This window comes from Lolium perenne, chromosome 2 (assembly GCF_019359855.2).
Source record: "Lolium perenne isolate Kyuss_39 chromosome 2, Kyuss_2.0, whole genome shotgun sequence".
Taxonomy (NCBI): Eukaryota; Viridiplantae; Streptophyta; class Magnoliopsida; order Poales; family Poaceae; genus Lolium; species Lolium perenne.
The window spans coordinates 282094151-282105293 of record NC_067245.2 but is presented as its reverse complement, the minus strand read 5'-3'; the positions used below and the strand labels follow the sequence as shown (position 1 = coordinate 282105293).

General features: G+C 40.0%; 1 long non-coding RNA gene across 1 annotated transcript; it reads left to right on the top strand.

The window, feature by feature from the left end:
• The first annotated feature begins 5991 nt into the window (after positions 1–5991).
• On the top strand, positions 5992–8881 carry LOC127336566 (uncharacterized). The gene is made up of 4 exons (XR_011751132.1): positions 5992–6264; positions 6352–6574; positions 7481–7540; positions 8684–8881. It is a non-coding gene; the product is annotated as an uncharacterized lncRNA (long non-coding RNA).
• The last annotated feature ends 2262 nt before the right edge of the window (positions 8882–11143 follow it).

The window sequence follows — 11143 nt, the reverse complement described above, 5'->3', positions numbered from 1 at the left end:
TAGAAATCAATACCGGGAGAGTTTCCCCTATCAAACAATCAAGATCCAACCCTAATTGTTATAGCGGTGACGAGGTGCAGCGGTGGAGATGGCGGTGATGATGATGGAGATGATGGTGATGATGATCCCAATGATGTCCAGCTCGATGACGATGACGATTGATGACCCACAAGTATAGGGGATCGCAACAGTCTTCGCGGGAAGTAAAACCCAATTTATTGATTCGACACAAGGGGAGACAAAGAATACTTGAAAGCCTTAACAGCGGAGTTGTCAATTCAGCTGCACCTGGAAACAGACTTGCTCGCAAGAGTTTATCAGTAGTAACAGTTTATAACAGTAGCAGTAGTGAAATAACAGCAGAAGAGTAACACAGACAGCAGTAGTGATTATAGTAAACAGCAGGATTAAAATACTGTAGGCACAGGGATGGATGACGGGCGTTGCATGGATGAGAGAAACTCATGTAACAATCAAAGCAGGGCATTTGCAGATAATAATAAAACGGTGTCCAAGTACAAAGCAATCCATAGGCATGTGTTCCGTATATAGTCGTACGTGCTCGCAATGAGAAACTTGCACAACATCTTTTGTCCTACCAGCCGGTGGCAGCCGGGCCTCTAGGGAATCTACTGGATATTAAGGTACTCCTTTTAATAGAGTACCGGAGCAATGCATTAACACTCCGTGAACACATGTGATCCTCACATCACCGCCATCCCCTCCGGTTGTCCCGATTTCTGTCACTTCGGGGCCTTTGGTTCCGGACAGCGACATGTGTATACAACTTGCAGGTAAGATCATAAAACAATGCATATCATGATGAAATAATAACATGTTCAGATCTGAGATCATGGCACTCGGGCCCTAGTGACAAGCATTAAGCATAACAAGTTGCAACAATATCATCAAAGTACCAATTACGGACACTAGGCACTATGCCCTAACAATCTTATGCTATTACATGACCAATCTCATCCAATCCCTACCATCCCCTTCAGCCTACAGCGGGGGAATTACTCACACATGGATGGGGGAAACATTGCTGGTCGATGGAGAGGCATCGGTGGTGATGATGGCGATGATCTCCTCCAATTCCCCATCCCGGCGGAGTGCCAGAACGGAGTTTCTGGTCCCCGAGACGGAGTTTCGCGATGTGGCGGCGTACTGGAGGGTTTCTGGCGACTTCGACTTTTTCCTCGCGTTTTTTAGATCGAACCCTTTAAGTAGTCCAGAGGAGGGCGTCGGAGGCCAGCCGAGGGGGCCACACACTAGGGCGGCGCGCCCCCCCTGGGCCGCGCCGGCCTGGTGTGTGGGGCCCTCGGGCCTCCACCTGGCTTGCTCTTCTGGCTCCCTAAGTCTTCTGGTAAAATAGGCCCTTTGGTATAAATTCCGAGGATTTTCCCGAAAGTTGAATTTCTGCACAAAAACAAGACACCAGAGCAATTCTGCTGAAAACAGCGTTAGTCCGTGTTAGTTGTATCCAAAATACACAAATTAGAGGCAAAACAATAGCAAAAGTGTTCGGGAAAGTAGATACGTTTTGGACGTATCAACGATGGCGTCGATTTCCCCCTCCGGGAGGGAATTTCCCTGGCAGATTTCAGCCTGCCAGAGAGCTCTTTTCTCTCTGGTGTATTCCGCTCCGCAGAGGCGGCTGTGACTCTTCGCGACTATCCTCTGGAGCTTAGGTTTTCGGGACGAAGAAGTACGCGAAGGAGAGGAGGCCAGAGGAGGCTATGGGCCCCCTCCCCACAAGGCGGCGCGGCCAGGCCTGGGCCCGCGCCGGCCTATGGGGGGGCCATGGCGGCCCTCCTCGGCTCCTCCTTTTGGCTAGCTTCGTCTTCTGGAAAAATAGGATTTTCAGTGTAATTTCCGTCAATTGTTGATCTTCCGAAATATTGCATTCTGACAGTGCTTTTTCCAGCAGAATCCTGACTCCAGTGCGCGATTCTCCAATAATCATGAAACATGCAAAATAGATGAAATAACATAAGTATCATCTCTAAATATGAAATATATCAATGAATAATAGTAAATTATGATATAAAATAGTGATGCAAAATGGACGTATCAACTCCCCCCAAGCTTAGACTTCGCTTGTCCCCAAGTGAAACTGAACTCGGTAAACAAGACCACATGTTTATGGAGTGAAGAGTCGATAAACCAAATACGGACAAGAAACATCATATTAATTCACACAAGACATTCTAGTGAACAACTTCCTCATATAATTCAACTTGAAACAAGTAGAAGGTAATCACAAATAAAGGTGCATAAGAAATCATAATTGGTGATGGCAAACTTCGTTCTTGGTCAGAGAACAATTAATCAGATTGTACTTATCTGTCGAGCAACGCTCTTATGTTAAAGCTTATATGGCACAACTTGCATACTCAATCATAATAATTTCTCATAATCATTGATAACTTTCAAAGCTATATTCATTCAGATAAAACTTGTACTAAACAAGGAAGAGTAGAAGGCATGATAAAGCAGATCACAATATAAATGGTTTGATCACAACAACTCAATTGCTTGCTTAAGATGGAGGGAAATAGGTTTACTGACTCAACATAAAGTAAAAGATAGGCCCTTCGCAGAGGGAAGCAGGGATTAAATCATGTGCTAGAGCTTTTTCAATTTTGAAATCATATAAAGAGCATAAAAGTAAAAAAAATTTAGAGGTGTTTGTTGTTGTCAATGAATGGTAGTGGGTACTCTAACCCCCTTGCCAGACAGACTCTCGAAGAGCGGCTCCCATGAAATTTTTTATTTTTGTGTGACACTCCTTCCAACCTTTTCTTTCACAAGCCATGGCTAACCGAATCCTCGGGTGTCTTCCAACAATCACATACCATGAAGGAGTGTCTATTTATTTTAGTTTTATTTAGAGATGACACTCATCCCAACCTTTTCTTTCTCAAACCATGGCTAACCGAATCCTCGGGTGCCTTCCAACAATCTCATACCATGGAGGAGTGTCTATTTGCAAAATTATGAAGGTTAATTAATTAGGGCTGGGAACCCCATTGCCAGCTCTTTTTGCAAAATTATTGGATACGCGGATGAAGCCACTAGTCCATTGGTGAAAGTTGCTCAACAAGATTGAAAGATAAAACACCACATACTTCCTCATGAGCTATAAAACATTGACACAAATAAGGGATGATAAATTTTGAATTGTTTAAAGGTAGCACATGAAGTATTTACTTGGAATGGCAAAAAATACCACATAGTAGGTAGTTATGGTGGACACTGATGGCATAGGTTTGGGTTAAGGTTTGTATGCATGAGAAGCATTCCCTCTCAGTATAGGTCTTTGGCTAGCAAGGTTGATTAGCAAGCATAAGAGTTGAGGGAAACAAACAAATATACATGTGATAGAAACAATCATGCATCTTCCTTGTAAGCACAAACAATTTTAACTTCAGAATAATAAGCTAAGAGATAACAAGAAAGAAAGACAATGAATTAACACATCTACATGTATTTCTCTTTTCTACTTAAACCTCAAAGTGTTGTTGCTATTGACCAATGCTAAGTTTGCCAAAACCAAATAGATTTACTCAATGCTCCCAAAGTGATACCAATACTAACAACAAGATCAATCATATAGTAGAGATTGCAAACTAAAATAAGATGTCCAATATGTAAATGATAAGACTTCTCATTAATATTCCACAACGATAACTCACACCAAGGGATACATAGACAACCAACTAAAGAGAGATACTTCCACACTGCAACCCATCTTATATGATAACTTCCCTACTCATGATATGACACTACTTGATAGTAAAAAGTAAAATATAGTGATGATGTGATACCACGGCACTCCCCCAAGCTTGGAACAAACCAAGGGGGTGCCAATACCGATGATGAATTACTCCTTCGGCGGTGGTGGTGATGAATTCTTCATAAGCTTCTTAACAAGCCCCTTTAGCTCATCAATCTCGTACGTGAGGTTGCGGATCATCTCCGAATTATGCTCGACGCAGTTAAGAAGTATGTCCAACGGTGAGTCCCAACTCTTAGAGTTGTTTCCCCACTCTTCACCTTCAGGCTTCATCCTTCCTGCAGTGTTAGAACGATCTATATCCCAATTGCTAGGAAATACTGCCTTGGGAGTCTTTTCAATTTGACTATTGTAAATTAGATTGCGGAAGGGGTTGTAGGTGCCTGGAGGAGATGTCTTTGGAGCTAGGTAGTGACGTGGAACCTTTCCTCCGGTGCGAATTCTTGCGCTCTTCTTGGTACTGAAAGGGTTTTCCACCACCTCGATGCTTGCGACGGTGGCACGCGGATATGCACGCGAGTCTTCCTCCACTTCTTCTTCATCTTCTTCCTGAATATCTTCATCCGAAAGCCCCTTGCCCTTGTTGTTGGAGACCATGGTGCTTCTAGATCAAAAACAGATCCTGGCAGAAACAGCTCGAAACAAAACACGTCGAGAAAACGATATACGGACCTCCAGGGGTCCGGGGGATTATATAGAAGAAATTTTTACGACAAAAGGAAAGTACCAGGTCGAACCAGAGTCGGAGAGGGGCAACGAGGGGCTCTCCTCATAGGGCGGCGCGGCCAGGCTGGGGCCCGCGCCGGCCTATGGGGGCACGCCCTCGTGCGTCTCCTCCACTCCGTTTCGATCTCGTAATTTTTCATATTTTCCAAAAACAGCAAAAACATTGTTCGGAAAGTAAAACGCGAACTTTTTATTACCAGTACTGTTACCTATTCAAGGTCAAACTCTACAGAACTGTCAATTTGGCCTTTGATGAAAGCTTCCGGAGTTACCACTCGAATAACATCAACATCTTCATTATAAGAATCACCTGAGATATAATGCTTGAGTCTTTGTCCATTCACCACTTGTGTGGCATCGCCTTGCAGAGAGCTAATTTTAATTGCCCTTGAACGATACACTTCCACAATGACATACGGTCCTTCCATTTTGAGACTAATTTCCCTGCAAAGAATCTGAGACGAGACCGATACAATAGGACTTTATCCCCAACGTTAAATTCCCTTTTGATAATTCTTCTATCATGCCATTTCTTAACTTTTGTAACATCCCAAAATTTTCCTAATTTTGGAATGTTAAAATTATTAATATAAGTTGATTGAATTGTTTGACTTTGATTGGAATTATGAATGAAAAGAAATTTTGATGACTTGTTTGAATTTTATTTTTCAACCTTGCTTTAAAATATATTTTTTTATACGAGTGGATTAACATGACTATCCAAACTGTTTTCATTTTTGTTTCAACCACTTGGTTTCTTTAGTTTGAACTAAAATAACTACCCAGCCGTACTAAATACAAAAAGAGAGGGAATAAAATGACTTTCCCAAATTATGGTGGATTAATACTTGATATGCCCGTTTGATTATTATTTGAATTCTTGGATCTTTTCAAATATTTTCCAATGTTTCACGAGAGGAAATAATATGACATTTCCAATTAAAAGTAAAGTTTTGGAGAAGGTTTTGTTCGGTGTTATTTGCATCTAAGTAACATTCTGTATTTTGGGAAATTCAAAGAGAGATGATAAAATGACTTCATCATGATTACTGTTGGATTTACTTCATATTTTAAATCTCATTGAAAAATGTTTTATTGTATTTCGTGTATGTTTGAGTTTGTTTGAATTGATTGAGTGATTGAAACTAAAACTCCACTAAATTATAAAAAAAAGAATGCACAAGTAGCTATATAGCCAAAGTGCATAAAATATTTTTGTATATTTTATTTCAGGCCGAAAAGGGATTTCCCTATGCCTAATTTACATGTTTTGGTTTTCAAGATTTAATTGAATAATTATCTGTTAAGTTTTTCCTAAATAAAAGAAAACAAAAGAAAATAAAGGGAAGAGATGTGCTGCATGTGGACACACACATACCAAACGAAGCCACCGTCCTCCGCGCACGCGCACGACCGTATCAGGCTTGGCCAGCCAACCGTACGCGGAGCCAACTCTTTACCTTTTGTTTTTTTTTCTGTTTCTCCTCTAACGATGCTGACAGCTGGGGCCGCGTATCTTCTTCAACCTCCAGGTTGAGTTTGACATGAACACGGGACGAACCAACCGTCTCAAATCCCCAGATTTTCGTCCCGATTCCGTTCGAATTCGTGCCCCCTACGCCACGAAAACTCCTCCATATAAACTCCCCCATCGTCCCCTCTCCTTTTTTCCAAAAATCGCAACTCTAGATCACCGAAAATTCGATTTCCGATCTTGCCGGAGTTTCGCCGCTTCGAAGGTTCCACGACCTCCCTTCCTCTACTTTTCTCTCTAACCTTCCTAGTTCGTCGACCGCATTCTCCTCACCTCTTTTTCCCTCGCACAGGACTGCGAAAATGACCCGACAAGGACGCCGGAGCTTCGCCGGAGAGGAAGAAGTTCAGCCAGGAACCATTGCTGTTCGGGACGAGAAGGGCGCTGAAGAACGACGTGAACCGGATCGTCTCGTCGAGCCGCACCTCGTCGTCACCTTCAGAGTCGGAGGCCACCACGCCGTCGTTGCCATCCACACCGTCGCCGCGTCCTTCGTCCGCCGAGCACCACATCTGGTAACGCTCTCAGACCCGTTCGTAGGAGATATCATGTACGTATCGTTGAACCAGTACAGCCTATCAAATATTGCCACGTGTACCTTAGTTTTTTTTCCACCCGCACGTATGCGCTGATTGATCGATCAGTTCGCGTTACAGTTTGTACTAGCTCATGTTAGATTTCAAAAATTCGTAACTTTAAATCTACAAATCTATTTTAGATTATGTTTCTTACTTTGAGTTCAGAATTATAAACTCTATATAATGATATTAATTTTTACAATTATAGATTTTATCAATTCTGTAAATTAAAATTTGGAATTCAAATCCCGTGTTAGCTACCTTAGATCAGGATTTTCGATTTGACTAATAGCAATGCGTTAGCATTCTTTTTCCCAAACTTTTGAGTGGATCGAATCGCACCGTGCAATGTCGGAGAAGCTACGCTGAAGTCTACCGAGGCCTTTCAAGAACAAGCAGGAGTCGTCAGATCGGATCCAACGGAGCACCTTCGCCGCGACGAGTTCTAAATTGCGAAAACGCTAATACTTTGAAAAATCATAATTTAATAATCGTAACTCCGTTTTGATTGATTCTTTTTGCATTAGTTTTATAATTTTAATATCTACACTATGTCGTTGTAATTTCGAATTTATGAATAATTATTATTCCTGATAGAATTTTGGAAGTTTTAACCTTAATTTGAACATATTTGAAGTTATATATATTCTATTAAATTAATTCCTTTTGCAAATTGATCCTTATGAACATATCTAACCTTTGGACCAACAATAACTACTGTAACACGAAATAAATACATAATTTAATATTATTTTGCATTTTCTTTGTTTTACATGATTATGTGTTTTATTTGGCTCTTTATTTTCAATGGTTGTTTATTACGTGTAATTTTCTATGCGTTAGATTTATTCGGAGTGCGAGAGAAAGTTCACAAGGAAGAAATCATCATCAAATATTACTAAGGCAAGTTACACCTTTGTTCAAATTTTTGTCCCAAGTTTTCTATGCATGTCTTTTTCCTTCAAATGATTAGTATGCATGTGTAGGATGTTTTGGTAGATTTTACTTAAATGTTTTACAAGTTCGCGTGCTATTTTGTAGATTGCCATGAGTAGAAGTATTACTTAGTAATATTTCCACTTTATATCATGGCCATAGGAATTTCTAAATTTTTCTAAGTGCTATGCTTATGCTACGTAAATATCAAAAGGGGTTCGAAACAAGAAAATTTTCTAAGTACTTGAGCTCTGTTTATGAGCGCAAATTTTCTCCCAAAATCCTCCTTCAAAATAAAATTAAGTTTTCTTCTGGGCGGAATGGTTTTGACGGGACAACGAGTGTGGAGATTGGTGGAGGACTGCCGCCCAGGATCAAAGAAGTCTGCCATGTTCCGGATGTCAGAAGCTTCCAGTGCAACCACAATACAATATGGGCTCTGTCTTGGCTAAGTACTTAGTGGGAAACCTCGCCTGGGTACCGCCATTGGGAGGAATTTTGGGCATGGGCGGATCCGGAAGGTGGAGGGGCTGCTAAGGAAAAGTTTCGTCGTGACCTCGTCCTGGCCTTAATGAAGATGAAGAATTTTGGCAAAAAGGCTTGGTTGTGAATTGTGGGTAAAGAGCGCAACCTCTCGAGAGTGTTAACCTGATCGATCAGCCGTGTCCACGGTAAAAGGACAATTTGAGCATCTGAAGGATGGAGCCTCTGAAGGATTTCCTCTCTTTTTCTAAGTAAATGTTTTCAAAACCCTATGGCGTGTGTAATATCGTTCATAGGTGGGTTTTGGGCCTTGGTGTGTAATATCCAAGTGCTCGGGACTTGGTGTGTAATATCCAAGTGATTGGGACTTGGTGTGTCATATTTGGACGCTTGGTGTGTAATATCCATGTGTTCCACTCGGCCAATATTATTTTATCAAAATTTTGCAAAGTAGGATAAAAGAATTTGTCTCTACTTCTTAAGTAAAAAATTGGCTTTACGCAAATAAAACTCAAGCCTTCTCTTGTCTACCTTGCATGTAGATATAGGTCTTTTCTCTTCTTGGTGTAATTTGCCATACATTCAAAGTATTGACCACTCTCGTGGCTGCAACCTTTCATGTTGCAGGTTAATCGACGACTTGTGAGGATGCGTAGGTCGCGAGTCTGCACTCAACCAGCCTGTGGCATTGATGGGACTCCAAGATGCAATTTCGTTTTCCGTTGTATTGAGCTAGCCTTTGGCTATGCAAGTTGTAATTATTTGTACTCTGGATTATTCGAATCGTGTAATAAAGACTTGTGTTTTACATGATTATTCATCGACTGTGAGTGCTAGATAATGATCCAGGGACTAGCATGTTTAATCACAGGGACTTTGGATCCTACCAGATCCGGGGTCGTTACAACTTTCTCTTTAAAGAGTTTAGCATTTTCATAAGCTTCACTCCTCCATTCATCTAGAGAACTCAATTGTAGCAATCTCTTCTTACCGGCAAGTTTAGGATCTTTATTTAATTCTCTTACAGCCCAATAAGCTTTGTGCTCTAGTTCTAAAGGTAAATGACAAGCTTTTCCATAAACCATTTTATACGGTGACATACCCATGGGATTTTTATAAGCAGTTCTATAAGCCCATAGTGCTTCCTTCAATTTACTAGCCCAATTCTTTCTAGATTTATTAACAGTCTTTTGCAAGATAGATTTAATCTCTCTATTTGATAATTCTACTTGCCCACTAGTTTGAGGATGATAAGCGGAAGCAATTCTATGATTAATACCATATTTAGCAAGAGTTTTTCTAAAACCACCATGAATAAAATGAGAACCTCCATCAATCATAAGATATGTAGGAACTCAAAATCTAGGAAAAATAATATCTAAAAGCATTCTTAAAGAGGTCTCACCATCAACACTTTTTGTGGGTATGGCTTCCACCCATTTAGTAACATAATCAACAGCGACATATATATGAGTGTTACCTTCTGCAGAAGGGAAAGGTCCCATGAAGTCAAATCCCCAACAATCGAATGGTTCAATAACAAGAGTATAATTCATAGGCATTTCATTGCGTCTGGAGATATTACCAACCCTTTGACATTCATCACAAGATAAAATAAACCTTCTTGCATCTTTGAAGAGAGTTGGCCAATAAAAACCTGATTGTAGAACCTTTTGCGCTGTTCTATCTCCGGCGTGATGTCCTCCATAAGCACTACCATGACACTTACTCAATATCTCTTGTTGTTCATATTCGGGAACACATCTTCGCAGAATACCATCCACTCCTTCTTTATATAAGTGTGGGTCATCCCAAAAATAATGCCTCAAGTCATAAAAGAATTTCCTCCTTTGCTGAGCTGAAAAGGTTGGAGGCAAGTACTTGGAAACAATAAAGTTAGCATAATCAGCATACCAAGGACTATCTCGCGAGCTCACCTTTATTACAGCCAATTGTTCATTTGGAAAACTATCATTAACAGGAACAGGATCATAAGCAATATTTTCCAATCTAGACAAATTATCAGCAACAAGATTATCAACACATTTCCTATCTATAATATGTAAATCAAATTCTTGCAACAGAAGCACCCATCTAATAAGCCTTGGCTTAGCATCTTTCTTTTGCATAAGATATCTAATTGCAGCATGATCAGTATGGATTGTATCTTTTGAATCAACAATATAGGATCTAAACTTGTCACAAGCAAAGACTACAGCTAACAATTCCTTTTCAGTTGTAGCATAATTTCTTTGAGCAGCATCAAGAGTTTTGCTAGCATAATGAATAACATTCAATTTTTTATCTACTCGCTGTCCAAGAACAGCGCCTACAGCAAAATCACTAGCATCACACATAATTTCAAAAGGTAAGTTCCAATCAGGAGGTTCAACTATAGGAGCAGTTGTTAAGGCTTTCTTTAGAGTTTCAAAAGCTTCCTTACAATCATCATCAAAAACAAAAGGTACATCTTTTTGAAGAAGATTAGTAAGAGGTTTTGAAATCTTGGAGAAATCTTTAATAAACCTCCTATAAAACCCAGCATGACCAAGAACACTACGAATACCTTTAACATCCCTGGGATAGGGCATCTTCTCAATTGCTTCAACTTTAGCTCTATCAACTTCAATACCTCTATCGGAAATTTTATGTCCCAATACAATTCCTTCATTAACCATAAAGTGGCATTTCTCCCAATTAAGAACAAGGTTAGTTTCTTCACATCTCTGCAAGACTTTATCAAGGTTTCGCAAGCAATTATCAAAGGAATTCCCATAGACAAAAAAATCATCTATGAATACCTCTACTATATTCTCACAAAAGCCATGAAAAATAGCAGACACGCATCTTTGAAAAGTAGCAGGAGCATTACATAAACCAAAATGCATACTTCTATAAGCATAAGTTCCATAGGGACAAGTGAAAGTGGTTTTCTCTTGGTCTTTAGTTTTAACAACAATTTGTGAAAACCCAGAATAACCATCAAGAAAGCAAAAATGAGTATTTTTAGACAACCTTTCTAACATTTGATCAATAAAAGGTAAAGGGTAATGATCTTTCTTAGTAACTTTATTAACTTTTCGATAA